The sequence below is a fragment of the Sorex araneus genome, chromosome X, assembly GCF_027595985.1.
Source record: "Sorex araneus isolate mSorAra2 chromosome X, mSorAra2.pri, whole genome shotgun sequence".
NCBI classification, from domain to species: Eukaryota; Metazoa; Chordata; class Mammalia; order Eulipotyphla; family Soricidae; genus Sorex; species Sorex araneus.
In genome coordinates, this window is record NC_073313.1 from 21,019,556 (window position 1) to 21,040,622 (window position 21,067).

The 21,067-nt window shown below is 37.7% G+C and overlaps 1 non-coding gene across 1 annotated transcript; it reads left to right on the plus strand.

The window, feature by feature from the left end:
* Positions 1-12,074: 12,074 nt before the first annotated feature.
* LOC129400537 (U6 spliceosomal RNA) lies at positions 12,075-12,176 on the plus strand. Its single transcript, XR_008627761.1, has one exon. It is a non-coding gene; the product is annotated as a U6 spliceosomal RNA (small nuclear RNA).
* The last annotated feature ends 8,891 nt before the right edge of the window (positions 12,177-21,067 follow it).

Here is a 21,067-nt window from a genome sequence, read left to right on the forward strand (position 1 = left end):
TTTTATGGGATTATGACAAAGGTCATACTTAAATAAGGTTCTCTTTTATCTTTTCCTGCTCCTTGTTGAATTTTCTCTGGTAATCATTTATATTTCATCAATCTATCTTTCCTATTCCTCTCAGGGTCAAATATTGCCTCATGTACCTTATTCATTCAGGAATGTTCTCCTTTTCTCTGGCAATGAGCAATCAAGGCACCCATGTTCAGAATTATCTCAGGTGCAATGATATTTGTATGTGAAACTCTCAATACCATTTCTACTTTATATATAGAACAAAGTGGTTATAACATCCAGATTCATTACCTCCTCAAGACACTTGCCACCTTATTCCCTTCAAATGGTACACTTACATAACTCTTCCATATAGTGTATTAAAACTTTAGAGAGATGCTATCCCTAGCTTCAATAGGTGACTTCCGAGTTTATAAAATAAATAGAGTGATTTCACCACCAACTAGTTCTTGCTATTTACTGGTCACAGATTGTCTTGTGATCCCATATAGAGGAATACTTTGGGTAAATGTTTTATTTGTTTTATTTCCTTTTTATTTTGTTGTTTTGTTTGGGGCCACCCCAGTGATGATCGGGGCTTACTCCTGGCTCTGCGCTCACAGTCACTCCTGTCAGAGCTTGGGTAACCATTTAGGATGCCAGTGATCGAAGCTAGGTCATTCACATGCAAGGCAAATAACTTTCTGCTTTACTATCACTCTTGCTCCTGGCTTGATTCTCTTTAAATAAGAAACAGGAAGAATATTATTTTGCATGTGGAAGTCCTGGACTCAATCCCCAGCATCTTATGGTCCCCCGAGCAAAAGCAGGAGTGACCCTGAACAGTGAGACAGAAATAGCCCCCAAGCTCCTCCAGATGTGGCCCCAGAACAATGTCAGAAGCAGAGTCAACAACACTGAAAACAAGAAATCCAAATTTCAACAACCAAAATTAAAATGTGCCTGTCAAGATGGCAGGCTGGGGGTGGGGGGTGGGAGGGAACCTGGGAAGAGGGGTGGAGGGAAATTGATACTGGTGGTGGGGTTGGTGTGGAACATTGTATGCCTAAAACTCAACTACAAATTACTATGTAAACCATGGTGCGTTAATAAAATTAACAAGAATGTGAAAAAGAACCTTCTTTCCTGCTTCTGAACATGGCCATATGAAAGGGTGATGGTGGTCATAAAAGGTTGTAGCCATTTTATATCCAAGAACACCTAACTTCCATACAGAACATTAAAAACTTGAATTCATGATAGAGTCATTGAGCGATTGAATAAACTTTGAAGTTTTCTTACCTCTGAACATTTCAATGTGAAAGAATAAACATCATGTGCCTTAATAATGTTGAATTAGGTTTTATGTTACTTATAACAAAAAAATTATTAGTTGAGAAAAAATTACACATAAGTTTGAAAACTGATACTGGTTAAATCCTTTTTATCTCTGCCTATATACCATAATTGTAAGAGTTCTCATGTTCTGCCATTTTGCAAAATGTCCTTAAATGTTTAAGATTGGGGATAAATTGAATAAGCTAGCAAATAAATGACATCAAATGTTAAAAAGTGGTCTCCTCCCTACTTCTCTTCCCATCCTCCCTTACCCCTCTCCCCGTCTCTCTTTCTCATCACAAGGTTTATTATTTATGTGCAGAAACTCTTATTCTTATTTTCCATTTCCTACACATATTTACAGGATTTCCATATCCACTTTCCTGGGTTTTGCATTAATCAGAGCCCTCTCTTTGGTCAGATACCTACTTGTCCAAACCCCTAATAGTTGCAGCAAACATAGAATAGACAACATGCATAGTGTCAATGGAACTAGCAGTTGTTTCGGAAGTTTTCCAGGAAATCTGTCAATGAGTCAGATGTACTATCGGGAGGATTGAAGGTACATAAAATATAGCTCAGTCAAGGTTATATTTCATAATATTTAATATCTGATTTTTTTCTCTGAAGAGCTACTTTGTTCAAGGCAGAGGCCAAAATTCCAGTTGAGTGCAAAACAGAAGTTAAAGAAGACTATTTAGACTTTCTACTTTGTTATAATTAAACTTGTCCCCAAAGGAACTAGTCATTTGGGAAACAAAGAGTTATAATTGAGTAATTCTTAAATCTAAACCTCAACAGATTTATTTCCACTCAACAAGCCTTATGAAAGCCTAGTGTGAATTCAGCCCTATGCTAGCAGTTGGCATGAACATAGAAGATAAAAAAATAATTGTTCTCTGTTTTCAAGAAGCTCCAAGTTGGTCTCAAATCTAACCAAAAAGTGATAAATTGAAGCACAAGTAAGATACTTTATGAGGCAAAAAAAGTGCACTTATTAGTGTTGACTGGGCATCAGAGAGTTTGTCACAAAGGAGGTGGCATTTAAACCATATCATAAATAGAACTAACAGGGAAGAATGGAACTCAGATGAGTGGCTTTGGTTAGTGCAAAAGGACGTTTCTCTAATGGCAACAGAGTTACAATTAGGTTGTGTGGCTTATGACTTTATCTTTAGAAGTTAAATAATAAGGCTCATTTTTACCATTTCCCTTTTCCTGACTTGCCAGCTGTTAGACTTTCTCCCATCTTCTGCTATTGTTCAGTCCCTCATCCGAGAGCTGCAATTTCAGTTTTAATGTTTGCTCTTTGTGTGACAATTCTTACATAAAAATTCATTCTCAGTCCCTTCCATGGTATTTATTCTGGATGCAGGGAACAGATGGCAGACACCAAAGTCATTTTTCTTTATGGACCATTCAAATGTGTGGGATGTGAATGCTGTGGCATATGACTGTTACAGTTCTTTACATTCTGCATTGCTTTATTTGAATCATTATATGGTTTTAAAGATGTAATAGCTATTTTCTTATTTATTTTAACAAGGAAGCAGAAAATACCAGCTATTCTCAGTCTTTTCCTAACCAGCTTTTCATATTTCAAATCTTGACAGTTTTAAGTCTTTATCATGAACATGTTATATATATAAATATAATGTCAGTATTATAATGTATATAATATATACATTAGCATATAAATATATACATTAGTATATGGGATGGAATGATAGCACAGCAGGTAGGGCGTTTGCCTTGCATGCAGCCGACCCGGGTTTGATTTCTCCATCCCCCTCAGAGAGCCCAGCAAGCTACCGAGAATATCCCGCCTGCACAACAGAGCCTGGCTAGCTACCCGTGGCATATTCAATATGCCAAAAACAGTAACAACAAGTCTCACAATGGAGACATTACTAGTGCCTGCTCAAGCAAATGGATGAGCAACGGGATGACAGTGATACAGTGATAAAATTACATAGTATTCCATTATCTATCTATAACTATATATATACAAAAACTTCTTCATCCATTTATTGATAGTTGGGCATTTGGGTTGTTTCCATATCTTGGCTATTGTACTATGTGCAGTGATGAAATATATATATATATATATATATATATATTCCTGTTCCAGGATGATTTCATTCGGGGCGCCCCAGCGGGGTTGGGTGAGAACCCTCCCTGGCCCAAGGGACCCAGACCCGGCAGCTGACCTCCACTACCCAACTGACGCCATGCTCCAGGCCACTTTCCAGACACTTACTATCCATTTTTCATAATTATCACACCATATTTGAGAGTAATATATATGTATATATATATATATTTATATACCTCAGAAAGCCCAGCAAGCTGCCGAGAGTATCCCACCCATATGGGCAGAGCCTGCCAAGCTACCTGTGGCATATTCAATATGCCAAAAACAGTAACAATAGGTCTCATTCCCCTGACCCTGAAAGAGTCTCCAATCATTGGGAAAGATGTGTAAGGAGAGCTGCTAAAATCTCAGGGCTGGGAGGAATAGAGACGTTACTGGTGCCCACTCCAGTAAAACGATGAACAACGGAATGACAGTGATACAGTATATATATATATATGCATATATATATATATATATATATATATATATCACTGTAGCACTGTTGTCCCGTTGTTCATCGGGTCATTGTCACTGTCATCCCATTGCTCATCAATTTGTTCGAGTGGGCACCAGTAATGTCTCTCATTGTGAGACTTATTGTTACTGTTTTTGGCAAATCGAATATGCCATGGGTAGCTTGCCAGGCTCTGCCATGCAGGCACGATACTCTCGGTAGCTTGCCGGGCTCTCCGAGAGGGGTGGAAGAATCAAATACGGGTTGGCTGCGTGAAAGGCAAAAGCCCTACCGCTGTTCATTGAGTAACGTCTCCATTGTGAGACTTCTTGTTATTGCTTTTGGCATATCAAACATGCCACAGGTACCTTGCCAGGCTCTGTCGTGCAGGAGATAAATAGATATATAGATATATATAGATATAGATATATAGATATAGTTATAGATATATGTATGTATGTGGATATATATGTATCCTTTTGTGTTTCTGTGTTTTGGGGATAAATGTCAAGAATTGCTATCACTGTATCATATAACTCTTAATACTTTAATATATTTATGCTTAAACCATGTATATCAAAATTTAGTTCAAAAAGTTACTATACATATTACATTAAGAAATGGAAATAAAGGACTTAAACAGCTTCAGAATAATCTGTGCATTGAATCTTACTATGCTCATACTGACACATTTCAGGATGCTCTGCTTGTTAATGAACTGGAATGTTCAAGAAATACCTCATTACTATACTAGCCATGTCAGTCCATCCAAAGGAGGGATCACCAAACTAAACCTGTCTGCATCCAGACACTTCCTACCAGGAAAATTCATTTCCTGACCTGGGAACACAGTTGTAGAGTCAGCAATAACTGAAGTGAAAGAATTGCTTTCATTAATGGAGGACATAAAGAAAAAAAAATGAGCAAACAAAACAAAAAACAAAGCCTTAGACTGGCAAGAGAATGGTGTTTATCTAAGGAGATGGGGTGGATGAGACAGGTGACAGAAAATTTGATGATGGGTAAGGTATATACAATCTCCTGAAGTAAGGAATTACAAAAAAATCCTACAGTGTTATATACTAGTATTAAAGCAAGTTTTTAAAAGTTGTGTTTTTCTTATTGTAACATCATCATCATCATCATCATCATCATCATCATCATCATCATCATCATCATCATCATCATCATCATCATCATCATCATCCCGTAGATCATTGATTTCTCAAGTGGTCTCAGTAAAGTCTCCATTGGTCCTAGCCCTGAGATTTTAGCAGCCTCTCTTTACTTGTCCTTTCCAACGGTGCTGCATTGGAGGCTCTTTCAGGGTCAGGGGAATGAGACCCATCATTGTTACTGGTTTTGGCATATAAACATGCCACAGGAAGTTTGTGAGGCTCTCTCATGTGGGCAGAAAACTCGCAGTAGCTTGCCAGATTCTCCCAGAGGGAGAACTAGGTTCTAAGATGTAGGAAGCTTGGTTTTATAGTCTCTGGATGTTGGCCTTTGGTGGGATTACACGGCACCGGGGTCAGTTCCTGGATGTGATCACCTAGCTACTGGAAAATGGGGGATCTGGGCAGAAGAGGCCCAGTCCCGATCCGAGCAGGATTGGAGGTCTCAGCCCTGGGTCCCACACACCTGGGTTCTTCTGTCAGTTCCTTCATGCGTGAGGCTCGTCCAAACATATGGAGAGGGGCCTTGAGCATGGCTGCAGCTGGGCTCTGGAGGTCTTCAGCTGTGGGGGCTCTGTTTGGGGCAGGGAGGGAAACTGAAGCCCACCCCCTCTGAGGGGCCCTGGTGAAGACAGCCAGGTGCAGGGCCAAGAGACTCTTGTAACATATATTGTTTAATTTTGTGGGGTGGGCTCAGTATCTACGGAAACAAAAGGCTTTTCCTTTGATCCAAGATTGACTATAGACCTTTATCAGACTCTAAGTGAGATGTTTAAATTATCTGAGCCTCAGAATCCATGCATAAAAATTATGATAAAAACACCTTATTTAGGGGCTGGCAAGATAGTACGGTAAGGTGCTAGCCTTGCATGTACCCCAGGCATCCCATACACCCCATGAGCTTGCCAGTTGTGATTCCTTAGGGCACATCCAGGAGTAACCCCTGAGAACTGCGAGTATGTTACCCCCCCCACAAAAAAAAAGAAAAAAATACCCTTCCTGCACTCATAAGCTTTAATGGTATGTATGGATATGTATTTATTATATTACCCAACACAGAGAAACACTTTACAAATTACAGGCATTATTAGATGAAAATATAGGTGATATTATATAATATTTGATGGACTCATTTTATAGATAATAAATCCAAGGATTGGAGTAGGTATGTAAACTTTCCAAGGTCTAACTTCTTGTAAGTTGTAGCTTGTAACTACTAGAGTTAAGATTACAAAATGAATCATTTGATTCCAAGAAATTATTGTGTATTGCTGGCTCACTGCAACTCATGGTCACTTTAAAGCTCTTTACTCACATCAAAACTGAGCTGACAGTTTCAGAAATAATACGTTTAGCTCTTGTGAACAAAACTGATCATTTATGAGTGGGATGTTGTGTGGTTTATCAACCTTGAGGTATTGTTTAAAAAATACAGTGGGTGAGCAGAGATCAAATTCCTTCCTTTATTCATAATATTGAAAAAAAATCTTTGCAGATTTATATCTGGCCATTTATTTGTTATTTCAAATGACTTCTTTAAAATTAGTGAATTTTTGTATTTTCTATTATTACAGTTTGAATTAATCTTCTTAACGTGCCTTTGGTCTCTTTTAGAAAGGACAACATTAAAACATTTCCTTATTTTAGGTACAACAAAGTTCTTTAAAATGTGTCAACTGAGCTAATTCTTTAGTAATGAGAGCAATTTTTAAACATTAAAATCACTAATATGCATAATATTTTTAGAGATACAATATTTATTAAATAATCATGTCTTTAAAACTGTTATTTCAATAGTTATATCTCATTTCATACATTGAATATGAATGAGAATAGCTGAAATGCCCTAAACAACATAAAAGCCTGATAAAGAATAAAAGTTTTTGAGTAGATAAAATTATTCTAAATAATTTTATAAATCATTTCTCAGTAAAATTGTTAAAGTCTCATATTTGGGTTTTCCTAGTTACTTATTTTTAGTGATTTCTCGTGAAGTTTCAGGTTTCTTCTTTTCATTTTATTCTATGACATATATTCTACTTATGTACACTTAGTATGAGAATATGTGTCATAAAACTTTATGAATGATGTATAACACAGACATCAAGAATTATCTAGAGTTAGGTAATAGTAATGACCGTGGGTCATCACTGATTACTTGCAAGCCAGTTAGTAGATATATTTCTAGGAACTTTACAAGTGGGAAAGTATAAAATGCTGGGCCATCAAATATATCTTTCTGCAAAGTTAATCTTTAATTTATAATTAAATAAATCAGTATATAAAGGTGTAGGCCCCATAAGATTGTGTATCAATGTTCAACTACAGAGATAATTGAGTGGTATTCAAACCTGTGTGGGCTAGGGCAATTTTGGCTACAAATTACAGAACTACCAAACTAAACTAGTTACACAAGAAAGGAAATAAGGAATTTATTGATTTACACAACTGAAATCTAGGGGAGGCTTCATCCATAGACAGGACTTGCTACAAGCTCATGGAAGTGTGCAAAAGGCATCATTGACACTTGGTTTCTCTCCATACCACTATCGCTTCTCTCCATACCACATACCACTATGGCTTCCTTTTTTAATTGCTTGAGTCTCAGGCTTCATATAACAGCGGCATGGACATAGTAACAGAGCCACTATAGCCCTTTAAGTTTAAACAAAGTGAGGAAGAATGTTTTTTCCCCAGCCCTGTGCAAGGCCTCTGTGTGCCTGGAATACTGTGATCGATTTAATACTGATACTGATAGGGTTTTATGCATACAACGATCCAACACCACACCCTCCACCAGAGTGTTTGCCCTCCACCAGAGTATGCCCTTTCCTCCACCACTGCTGTAAGAGCACTGGACACTCATAATGCACTAATCATTTGGGTCTTGGAAAAAAGCAATGTGTTGAATACGTCTGCATATACTATTAATAGTAAATATTATATATTGATTTTTAGAGCATTTAGACTGCTATAACAAAACATCGCAGACTGGGAATTTCATAAACAGAAATTGATTTCCCACAAACTTGGAAGCTAGGAGGGCCAAAGTCCAGCACGACTGTCCCCTGGTAAGTGTCCTCTTCCTAATTCATACAGGGTGTAGGCCTTCTCACAGTGTCCTCAGCGGAGGAAAGGGTTAGGGATCACTGAGAATGGTCTTCTAAGAACAATAATCCCATTTATGAGGGCTCCACCCTCATGGCTTAAGTATGTCACATAAGTTTCACCCCCTAAATGCCCCATATTGGGCATTACATTTCAACATGTAGTTTTGAGGAGGATGCAAATATTCAGACCACAACATGCTTCATCTTGGCTATGTTCTCCATCCTGGTATCCCATGAAAATCTGCGAATCATAATCAGAAATTAGGTAAATCTAGAATTAAGTTCGTAGAAGGATAAATAGATGTCCAGATACCAAAACGTAACATCTGCACCCTCATTTATGCACCCTTCCCGGTGATTGTATTTAATGAACCACTCCCCCTACAGAGCAGTCTTATGGGAAAGAATATTATTTCTCTGTTTAATTTCTGCTCACAGGTAAGGGGAAATATAATCAAGTGGCATCTCCCAAAATATATATTGCAGGAGTTGGCTAACAAGACTCTTCTGTATTCTTCTGCCACCTGTCATCTTGGGATCTGTCCCCGTTGATTATCTAGTAGCAGGCCCACATTGTACAGATGGAAAAGTAACCCCAGAGGGAAGAGAGCTGTTAGAATCTACCCCTTTTCTGGCTCCACTTCTGTTCGATGCTAATTTAATCAGGCACATGATTAACTCACTCACCTTAAACTCCAGCCAGACCTCATTCTAGTTTTTTTAGAATTTTAATTTTATTATCCTCCACAATCGCATTCATCTCAACTTACGTATATTTCTGAGCAGTCAGGACATAATCTGAAGGAAAAGACCATTTTTCCACATTCCCAGTCCAGCCTCCTCCCTCCCTAAGTGATGTCAATGATGTACTGTGAGATATAAATAAGCACTTTTGGGGGACCAGAGCAATAATACAGCACATAGGGCCTTGCCTTGCATGAGGCCAACCTGGGTTCTGTGCCCAGCAACCCACATGGTCCAGCAAGCACCTCCAAGAGTGATCCCTGAGCAATGAGCCAGGAGTAAGCCCTGAGCACAGTTGCATCTAGCCTAAAACCAAAACAGAGCAAACAAAAAGGTAAGTGCTTTGAAAGCACTAGACATTACCTTGAAGCCAGTATTGGATTAGGCACAGCATACTGATTGGAAATCCAAGTCAATATCCAAAATTGGGGGCCAGAGATATAGTACAGTGGGTAGTGTGATTGCCTTGCACACAACTGAAGCAGGTTCCAACCACAGAACCCCATATGATCCCTCAACCCCCCTGAGGAGTGATCCCAGAATATGGAACCAGGAGCAACCCCTAGCATGGGCAGGTGTGGCACAATCCCCCCTAAAAATATCCAGAATTATCCTCTCTATCTACCCTAATAAAAACAAGAATAAAACTAGTGAAAAAAAATTTTAAGGAATTCATATGCAGATAGATTTTCATGTTTACATTATCACTTGAAACTGGAAAATCTTTCCTTCCATCATGATCTATTTGCTTTTACAAAGGACAATGTAGGTAGAAACTGTGGGAGCAAGAGAAAGGAGGAAGTTGAAAGATCAACGATGCAATAAATACCTGTGGATAATAGAAATTCCAAAGCAAGAACCTAAGAGGAGAATTTAAAACATAAAAGAGACCTGACTCTATGCAAAGTATATGAGACCTTAGTCTTACACAGCTAATTAAAATTCCTCTATCCACAATTATCCTGTGGGTGGGTAGGGTTTATAATGAATCACTGCCAATTAGCTATTAGAATTTGGTCAATAGCACATGAGTCACCTACTTTATTTAATAATACCAACTGATATTTTATCCGGTTATAAAGAAATGATTAGTTGCACCAGTGAAATTCATACTACATGAATTTCATGCTTCAGTTTTGTTTTCAACTTGATTACAGAGATACAGAATCATTGTATAATTTTATTTGCTATCACATATATGTTTAAAGAAGCATTTTCTGGTTTACTGATTATATGTATATATGTTATATGTATATAGCAACACGTTTACATTGCTAGATGTAACATTAACAATGCTAACAGAAGCAAGGACAAAACTAGTGAAAATTTTTAAACAAATTCATATGCAGCTATATTTTCATGTTTGCTTATCATTCAAAACTGGAAAATCTTTCCTTCCATTTTGATCTATTTGCTTTTACAAAGTCAAGGTAGGGAGAAATTGTGGGAGCAGGAGAAAGGAAGATGTTGAAAGATCAACGATGCAATAAATACCTGTGGATAATAGAAATTCCAAAGCAAGAATCTAAAAGGAGAATTTTAAGATTTCTAGCAAAATATTACTATGAAATACTGTTATGTAAACAACATTCTAGAAACATCACACTTTCAGTATAGTTTCTGGGGGTGGAAAGGCAGTATAAGGGCCTAGGCACATGTCTTGAATGGAACCAACTGTGTTTGATCCCAGAACCACATGGTTCCCCAAGTACCACTGGGGTGAGCCTGGTAATCCCTGTAACTGCAAGACACAAGCAGCACCACATCCTCAGCCCTCACACTGAACTGATAACCTGGTTGGCTGAGAGTTGAGGGGGAAACCCCAAACCTCTTGAGCTCCACTTGGGGACTCCAAATATGTATAGACTTCAGCATGAAACTAGTTCTATTCAGAATTAATAATTTCTTGAGGCACTAAAACTTACTCTAGATTTATTTTTTTGTTTTATTTATTTATTTGGGGGGTTGGGCCATACCTTGTGATGTTCAAGGATTATTCCTGGCTCAGCCCTGAGGAATTAATCCTGGTGGTGCTCCGGGGACCAAACGGAATGTTGAGGATCAAGCCTGAGTCAGCCACATGCAAGGCAAATGCCCGACCCTCTGTACTATCACTCTGGCCCACATGTTTTATTTCCTTTAACTCCTGTGATATAATCAGTTATACCTTAATGTCTTTTAGTGTATATGATATATGTAACTGACTGATAAAGTTATTTCAGTAATCTAGTAATTCAGAAATATGTATTTCTACACATAATATTCATATATTATATATGATATATTATATGATATGATATATAGTATATAATATATGATATTCAGAAATATAGTGATTCAGTAATATAGTAATAAAGATTCAGTGATCTTTATTATAACTAATTATTTCTAAAAATTTATAAATGTGTCATAGTAAAATATTACATATGGTAATAACAGGTTTTAAGTCTCATTACCTATTGAGAATGAAAATGTTAAATTCTATTTTATGCAAAGTTTTTAGCATTTATTGAAGTATGACTGAAAAGTTTCACTACCTAGAGGTATTCTCTATATAACTTCTACTTGATGAGAAACATAATTGCACAATATTTTCCCCACTCAATGAAACCAATAGTTATTGAATGCTACCACTTGAAAATCAAATCGTTAGGAATGTTGAAGATAAAAGAGCACTTTGTATGCTTAAAAATTTGCATGAGAAAATAGACAACTGTGCAAAAAATACTGAAAATAAACATGCAATTATTTAAAAAATTAAATCAGGGAAAATAATATTTTTGTATATGAAATAAAATAACTTTAATGCTTATCTCTCGTTTGCTATTAAGATTGCGAGATATCACACTACGTGAGATATTAATGACTAATTAGAAAAATAACTTTCAAAACACAAATAGCCCCCATTTTACATTTTTTGAGCTCTTTAGTAAGCTAAAGTAACATGCATCTCTAAATTCCCATGTAACGCTGATATTGCTGGTCTAGGAGCCACACATTAAGGACCATTGAAGCTCTAGGCCAAAATCCAAACAAGTCTGAATCTTGTAAAATCGCTATTTTAATCCTAAAGGATATCATGAGTGTGATATAGTCACCCCATCAAAATAGTGCATAATCATGTTCACTTCAGCAGCACAGTTTCTAAACTTGGAATGATACAGAAATCAGCATGGCTCCTGAGCAAGGATGACATGCAAATTCATGTAGCACCGTAGCATTGTCATCCCGTTGTTCATCTATTTGCTCAAGCGGGCACCAGTAACGTCTCCATTGTGAGACTTGTAACTGTTCTTGGCATATCGAATACGCTACGGGTAGCTTGCCAGGCTCTGCCATGTGGCGGGATACTCTCGGTAGCTTGCCAGGGTCTCCAAGAGGGACGGAGGAATCAAAACCCAGGTTGGCTGCGTGCAAGGCAAACACCCTACCCTCTGTGCTATCGCTCCAGTTTGCAAATTCATGAGGCATTCCATTTTCAAAAATGTGCAGAATGTGCTTCTTTTCCAGCAGGTCCGACTCTGGGGAGGAAACTCCAAACAATAATAGTGAGTTTTTTTTTTTGTTTGTATGTAATCAAGGTAAAGAGAAAGTAAAATGTAATTTACCAACCACACAGGCAGGGTGGGGGATGGAGGGCGGAGGTTTACTGTGGTTCTTGGTAGTGGAATGCATGCACTGATGGAGGGATGGGTGTTCGAGCATTATGCAACTGAGACTTAAGCCTTAAAGCTTTGTAACTTTCAACATGGTGATTCAATTAAAAAATGTGCAGAATGAAAGTGCAGTGGTAGAAACTGCTAATGACCAAACCTTTGCTCTCTTCTTCATCTTGATCCCACAGGTTGGTAATTGTTCTCAATTACTCTATTAGGTGCAGATATAAGCAGAAGTGATGTGCATCACTTTTAGTTCTGACTCCTAATGACTCTCAAACATTTCCATGATGCCCTTTTCATTACTCTGGCATATAGCAAACAAGCATGGAAAACTTAGATGCTGCAAATTGAACACAATATACATATTGAAGAAGAGGTCAAAGAGCATTTGGGATTTTCCCAATTTTCCCGAGGGAGAACCTGACTTGTTCTAGGTATCCCTGACATCTAACATGCCATATTAGACACAGTTGCTTAATAAATAATTGCCAAACTGATATAAAAGATTAATGAATGAATCACTGCAACTGCAGACATGATTGGAAGTAATAAACTCCACATCCTTTGAGAAATTTAAGAACTAGATCATTGCCAATGAAGTGTTCTAAGAAATTCTCCAATTGGTAAAAAGGGAGGTTAGATCATCTCTTGGTCCCTTCCAAATATAATATTATATGATATAATTTTCTAAATTTAAGTGAGTAGGATGCAACTTTGTGTACTAAATATTTTTCCTAATTTGTTATATTCCACTCTTGTTTTCTTCTATTCCAAATATGGTATCCTGTAAAAAACTAAAGCTCGCCGAGGGGCGAGTGCACTCGCAGGCTCTCCGGGTGGCTCTGTCTCACCACCCGCGTTCGGTGCTCTGGAACCGCAGTGTGTGGACTGGATCGGGACGGCCGGTGGTCAAGGACAGGCGAAGGAAGAACGAGGACCAAGCTGGTTGCTGATTAGTTACCGTTTATTCAATCTTCAAGCTTTCTCATCTCCCGCACTCCCAGCTCCGGCCTCTCTCTGGATCTACTGCTCAACTGCTCCTCTCTCTGGCTTCTCCCTCTCCTCCTACTTGTCTCTCCCACCTTCCCTCTAGGCTACAACCAGCCAGGTAGCAAAATCAACATAAGAAAGCCCTTCCTGAGGGCAGGGCACTCCAAAGCCCTTCCTCACTCTTAAGGTTTTTTTCTTTTCCTTAGTCCAGGAACTTATTAACATCTTAATATTAGTTATTTTTGTATGAACATAGCAAGGGATACATTGAGGCTTGCAAGGCAGCTCTCCTGGCAACATCTTGCCACAGGCTCAGACCACAGCACTCAGGCCAGATTAATCATTCCTCACCCTAGCAGGGTCCGAATCTAGTTATCACTGTTTGGATCATGACAACATTTGTCCATGATCAAGCTCTTAACTTATAGTTAAGCATTAGGCACTTTGGCCAGGCCCATCTCGATGCCAGGGTAGCACACAAATCACCGCTTGCCCTGGGTCCTTCTTGTCCCACGTCGGGACCGTGCTTTGGGGGTGCTAGGAAGTAAGGGCAGCTGAGGCTTAGGTCAAGAGAACAGATGCCCTGGAGGAAAATATCATGTAGAGTCAAATGACTCCCAGGTTACAAAAGCATAGCATTTGTTAAGTCTTCCTGTGTCCATACAAAAAGGACTTGCTTTGAATAAACTATGAAAAGGACTCAAGGAGAAGAGAAAAACATTATTTACAAGTCAACAGAACACTAAGAAAGAAGCTACAAATAAACAAAGAGGAATAGGAGCACTGTAACAGGAGTAACCAAATAAACCTAAACTACGTGAGGCTATGTTATCCTACAGTATCCTTCCTTGTAAATCAATCTACTTTCATTGAGTTCATAAAATACACCCTGGCCTCTCCACAAAGTACTCTCCATGAGGTTGAGTACCGTTTGTGAAGTAGCAACATATCTGTAATAATTAATAAATACATAAAAGACTATATTCAATGCTGCAACAAAAAAGTTGTTGAGAGAGATGCTCAAATGTTTCACTGTGCATATTAAAAGCATATCAGTCCACTATGAAGGCAATTAAATAGTCCAAACTAAATTTTCTATACTGTCGATAAATTGTGAAAAAGGGAGCAAAATCATTTAAGTCCCACTACTTTCTTTCCATTAAAGTAATAACTCTGCCCAAAATATTAGGAAATAGAATTAGAAAAAAATTATTCCTGGATTAGCCGGCTATTTTAGAACAGAATGCTCTACTTTGGAACTTGACGTTTCCATATAGCTTCCTTACATCGCTTGTTTTATTTCCATATGTAATCGGAATTTCTGCGGCTAGTCACGGTTCATCTAACAGTCCGTCCCACCAGAAACAGGACCCAGAAAATTATATTGTTTTGATAACATTAGAAAAATACTATATAACTGTTCTCTCACAGGAAGGAATATCAGAGTTTTTCAGATGAACTTAATACCCCACCGCAGGCAATCAGCTGTTGCTACTGACTTCCTACTTGCTGAAGTTCAGGGCGGAGACAGGAAATGGGAATGTTTCTGCAGGTCTATGTTTGGCCAGCTGCTAGCGGCCAACTCAGAGATTACATTTCATGAACATTACGTCATGTTCTGAGAGATGAACTATATGCTCTTTCATAATCCAACATGATTGCAAAGAAATGTTATAAAGAAAAAAAATTAATCTTTTTTCTAAGTGAAAATAATATAATAATAACTTGTGCAAAATTAGGCCAGTTTGCCCTGACAAGCTAAACTTCCCTGTCAGCTGTAAATTCTGCCTCCAGCTGCACTCTTTGCATGGGGGAACCAGTTCAAGTTTTGTATATTTTATCAGACTCATTTAAAAACCATTTCAAAAATGCTTTCCTTTGGATCTGTTTGGAAGAATTTTGCTTCTGTAATATATTTCTTAGATATCCCCATCCAAACTAAACCCTTTGAAAAGAAAATGAATGAAAAGTTCTATTTCAGCTTTTCTTCAAGTTTGCCTTCACTTCAGATGCTCTTTTGGCCCCGGTAGGCTGTATTAATGAGAGACTTTTTGTTTGAGAACTGTCTTTGCATCCCACACTGGCGACAGATTTATAGAAGAAAGTATCAGAAGCCAGAGAGATAGTACTCGGTTGAGCTTTTTTCAAGCTCTGGCACTCAATATAATTCCCAAGTCCCACCAGGAGTGATCTATGAAGACTGCCTGGTGTGCCTCCCCTCCCCCGCCCCGGCCGCTTGTTTGCATCCAGCTATGGATGCAGGACTTATAAACACTTTTTTACAAATACTTTACAAGTGCTTCCTAAATGCTAATGTGCAAGTGAATCACCTTAATATCTTCTTAAACCCAATGAGTTCTGGGGTCAGTCGGAGACTGCAGTTCTAACAAGTTCCAAAAGAATTCTGATGATGTCAGACCAAGCCTCTGAATTGGTAGTCAGCTTTTATTTTCTTATTGCCCAGTAACTAAAATTTCCACCTGTGTCTCAATTTATCTTGGAAAGAGAGCCAGATAATCAGTTTTTCAAAACACTTTATAAAGTTAAAGATATTTACTTAAAATTCAATAAAAATAAAATTGGGTAAAAACCAAGTAGAAAAAGTTCCTGGTATGAAATGGGTCAAAGGAACATGAGATTCAATTAAGGAAAGAAAACAAATCTATTCTACACGGCATTCAGAGTTAGATTAAATAAAATATTATTAGAGGTGGATTTTCATAAAGGTCTATTCAGTATTCGTTAATACAACCTTTGGGTGAAATCTCCCCAGGATACCAAGAAGTATCTTCTTATTTTGTTTCATATTGAAGTAAGTTTCTTGCTAAATAATGTAAACAAAAACAGAAATGGTACAATTAATCTCTTTAATCCCACAAACTGTCTGTTCTCTGTCTTTCACTTTAGCAACGTTCTCAGAGTCCTAAAAATGAGAGTACTTAGTTTTTCCAATATGTTACATCCACATTAAGAAAAAGAGATACACTTTTTTCTATTCTCTGTTCCTGGTGTATTTAGGTACCTGTCTTTATAAATATCATCCAGTACACTAACAAACATATACTATTTCACAGAAGCATTGAAGTCTACTGAGTAAGTATATTATATCACTGTATCATTGTCATTCCACTGTTCACTTGAGTGGGTGTCAGTACTGTCTCCATTCGTCCCAGCCCTGAGATTTTAGCAGCCTCTCCTTACTCGTTTTTCCCAACAATTGGAGACTTTTTCAGGGTCAGGGGAATGAGACCTATTATTGTTACTGTCTTTGGCATATTGGATACGCCACGGGGAACTTGCCAGGCTCTTATATTATATATAAAGTATATTATACAGATAATGGAAAAACCCAATGAAGCTTATTAACTCCAGAGGATAGGTAACCAATAGAAAAAAAAATAATCAAAATAATAGAAAATAAAAATCTGAGAGAAAACAAAGCCCAAAGTCATTTTTCTAACTTACCCTTAAAACCCAAGATGTCTACCCTTTCTTTATCAAATGTCATATAAAAAAAGAAAATTAAGCTTCTTCCCACCTGTGCCCTACTTCAATTACTCGTGCGACTCTTTATTTATATTTTTAATTGAATCCCCATGCGATACACAGTCACCATTCGATACACAGTTACAAAGCTATCCATGGACGGGTTTCAGTCATATAATATTCCAACACCCATCCTTCTACCAGTGCACATTTCCCACCACCAATGCCCTAGCTTCCCTTCTGCCACCCTCCACCCCTGCCGGTCTCTATGGCAGGCACTTTCCCTCCTTCTCTCTCTCTTTCTCTCTCTCTCTCTCTTCCTCTCTCTCTCTCTCTCTCTCTCTCTCTCTCTCTCTCTCTCTCTCTCTCTCTCTTTCCTTTTGGGATTTACAATACAGATACTGAGAGGTAATTTTCATTCCTTTACCTACTTTCAGCACACAATCACACAATTCTTACCCAGAGTGATCATTTCTCACTATCATTGTCATAGCGGTCCCTTCTCTATCCCAACTGCCTTCTTGTCCAGCACTTGAGGGATGCTTCCACCTACCCATGGACCAATCTTCCTAGCCCTTGTTTCTACTATCCTTGGGTATTAGTCTCATATTATGTTTTCCTATGTCCCACATGTGAGTGTAATCATTCTACATCTGTTCCTCTCCTTCTGACTCATTTCACTCAGCATGATACTCTCTATGTACATTCATTTATAAGCAAATTTAATAAGCTCATTTTTTTCTCTTAATTTTTTGTGATGCCATGGTGTAATTATTTTATTAGATTGTATGTTATCCCTAAGCCTTATAGACCCAAAGTCCGGTACAGTGCTATAAACTATAATGGATGCTCAAAACTATTTTCTAAATTAATGAATGATTTCTAAATTAATAAATGAATGAAATTAATGTGCACCACACAAATGTCAATTAACTATTGAAACTTCTTTGAACCATTTTCTGGCTAAGAAAATGAGGGGGAAATACACATAGGCATTTAAACACATATTTATCCTAAATAACCAAAATGAGTAATCAATTCAGCATAATGAATAAAAAAATTAGTTTTCATTAATTTTCTAAACATCAAGACTATGAAATGGCTTCTCATTCTTAACTAAATCTCTTAAATACTTGCCCCAAGAATTGTCTAATATCCCAGAAAGATAATTTTCTTTATTTAAAAATAAAATTCACAAGCAACCACATAGAAATAAATGGGCTAAAGACTCAAGTACATATTTTTACAAAGATGAGATATGGTGCCCACCAATACAAGGAAGAGTGTTCATATTTCTCAGTATTAGGGAATTCAAGCCACAAACCACAACACAATTTCATTTTGCCTCCCCTGAGAATGGTTTATGTCAAAATATTGGAAACAATAAGTGTTGGTGAGGATGAGGAGAAAATAGAACACTAGTACTCTATCCTGAAAATATTTTGCATGTTAGATTTCTCTTAAACTCAGTATCTTTGAGAGCTGAGAGTTCAGCCCCGATACTCTTTCCATGTTAAATGTTTGGAAAAACACAAAATTGTACTGTTTGTTCCAAACAGTTGCCCTCCAAATATTAGTCTCCTCTTAAACATTTAATAGTTGAAAGCCAGTAATCAATGCATAGGCTTTATTCCTCAACCTCTTCCTGTTCTTACCCAAATTTACATACTTCCTCAACTCCAGAAATTATTTAGAGATTCATTCCCATGTTTCAATTCTAAAACTATACAATGGCGCAATGAGTCTCTTCAATGACGGGTGCTGGGAAAATTGGTAAAACGAGGCAAGAATGAAGCTAGACCACTTAAAATCTAATACCGTGCACACACACAAATTCAAAATGAACCTACTTATTTTTTGGTCTTTGGGTCACATCCAGTGATGCTCAGAGATTACTCCTGGCTTTTCACTCAGGTCCTGGTGGTGCTTGAGCGGCTGTATGGGATGCTGGTGATTGAACCTGATTTGGCAGTGTGCAAGGCAAGTACCCCAGGCACTGTACTATGTCTCTGGCTCCAAAAAAGCTCAAAATGGATTTAAAATATGGATCTAAAACATGAACTGTAACACACATGAAAGAAAAAATTTGAAAACGGCTTGATAGCAGTATTAGAGATGTGTTCAAGTCTTGTCTCCAATGACAAAAGCAATAGACATCAAACTGAAATTTTCTGCATATAAAATACTCGCATCAAAATGAAAGGTACTTTACGAAATGAGAGAACAGTTCCACATCTGATATAGGTGTATATATAAAACAAAAATTTAATATCCACTATATTTGAAGGACTCATAAACTAAAAATCATAAAAACAAATAACCCAATTTATAAACAGGCAGAAGTGCTCCATAGTTATTTCTCCAAAGAAGACACACAGATGCTCAATAGGCACATAAGAAAGATGTTCCTCATTTCTTATTTTCAGGCATTCAAATCACTACAACAATGAGATATGACCACGATGAGATAAGACCACAAAGAGATATGACTCTCAGAACGATAGAACAGTGGGTTAGACACTTGTCTTGCATGGGGTTGATCTGAATTCAATCCCCAGCACCATATATTGTCCCCCATTCCCCAGCTTTGAGCATCACCGGGTATGGCCCCCAAACAAAGATAAACAATTATAAAGAGTTCATATCATAACATACCAGTGGAAAGGTAATACTACTTAGCTAAAACTGCTTCAAGCATTGCTGAAAACTTTCCTAGACAAAAAAAAAGATTCAGTGTTGTTGTAATGCTAGTGAGACCAGACTCTCAGAGATTGGCATCAGGCTCCCCTTCCCACTTCCCTTTTGTTTTCTGTTATTGTTTTGATGACTGAAAGTCACAAATATGCTTGGCTGTGATGTGTACACAGCTCTTTGAGATACCTGCATACAACTGGTTACAGTGTGCTGGAGATAACATACTTTGTTGCAACGACTGGAGTCCTAAATAGCAGAGTGGTTGGACCACATCTGGAATATGTGGGCGGCACCCAGGGATGAGATTCTTGCAAGACAGGTCTTTTTTTGACACTGGACCACCATCTCCTAAACCCCAATCTCAGGTTTATAATAAGTTCCTCCAAGGAGATACAGCAGCTGTCATTACAGCCAGCCTTTCCCCCAAGCTTCAATTGTTCGATTTCTCATGCTCTGGAAACTAATACATGGGTATGTTTTGCTGAAAAACATTGAAATAGCAAATTCTGACAAATTCTTCATCAATCAGTTCTGACAATGCAAATTTACTAGGAAATGAAAGGGAGTGGATAGTACAGAAACTTGGGGTATATTTCCATATGATATCCTGAGATAAAATACATTAAAGATTTAGGAAACCTCAGTCACCTGAGCTGGTCAATCTAAATTAAGACAAATGAACTTCTCCCACTGACCGGGAACATTACTTTGAATGCAATTAATACTAGACAGCAAAGAAACCTCATCAAATAATCTTCTGTGTTTTAGAAAGAAATCTCCCCAGAGATCCATATTGAAATTGACAGTACCTCTAGTGATCAATGCATGCATTTTATCCAATAAGAGAACCAACATGATTCTTAGATTAAAGCTAAGTCACAAAGAGAAATGCAAAATTTGGGCCAGAGTTTTGAATTTGGGGGTTTGTTTTTGGGCCACTCCCAGTGGTGCTCTAGGGTTATTCCTGGCTCTGCACTCAGGAATCACTCGTGGCAGGACTGGGGGAACCTTACAGAATGCTAGAGATCAAACCCAGGTCAGCCGTGTACAGGCCAGCACCCTACCCGCTGAACTATAACTATTTGCAGAATTCTGAACTTTGTTCATTCAAGGAGAACAGCTTTGAAAAATATTTTATAATGATTTTAAAGCATTTATAATTTTAACACCTTTAAAGACAAAAATAGCATATGCTTCTTTCTTAACATTACAATGAGAAAAAACTGTTCATAACCATATCACCTGAAGTTAACATTTTATCATACTTAATTCTAGGTAATCTTTCC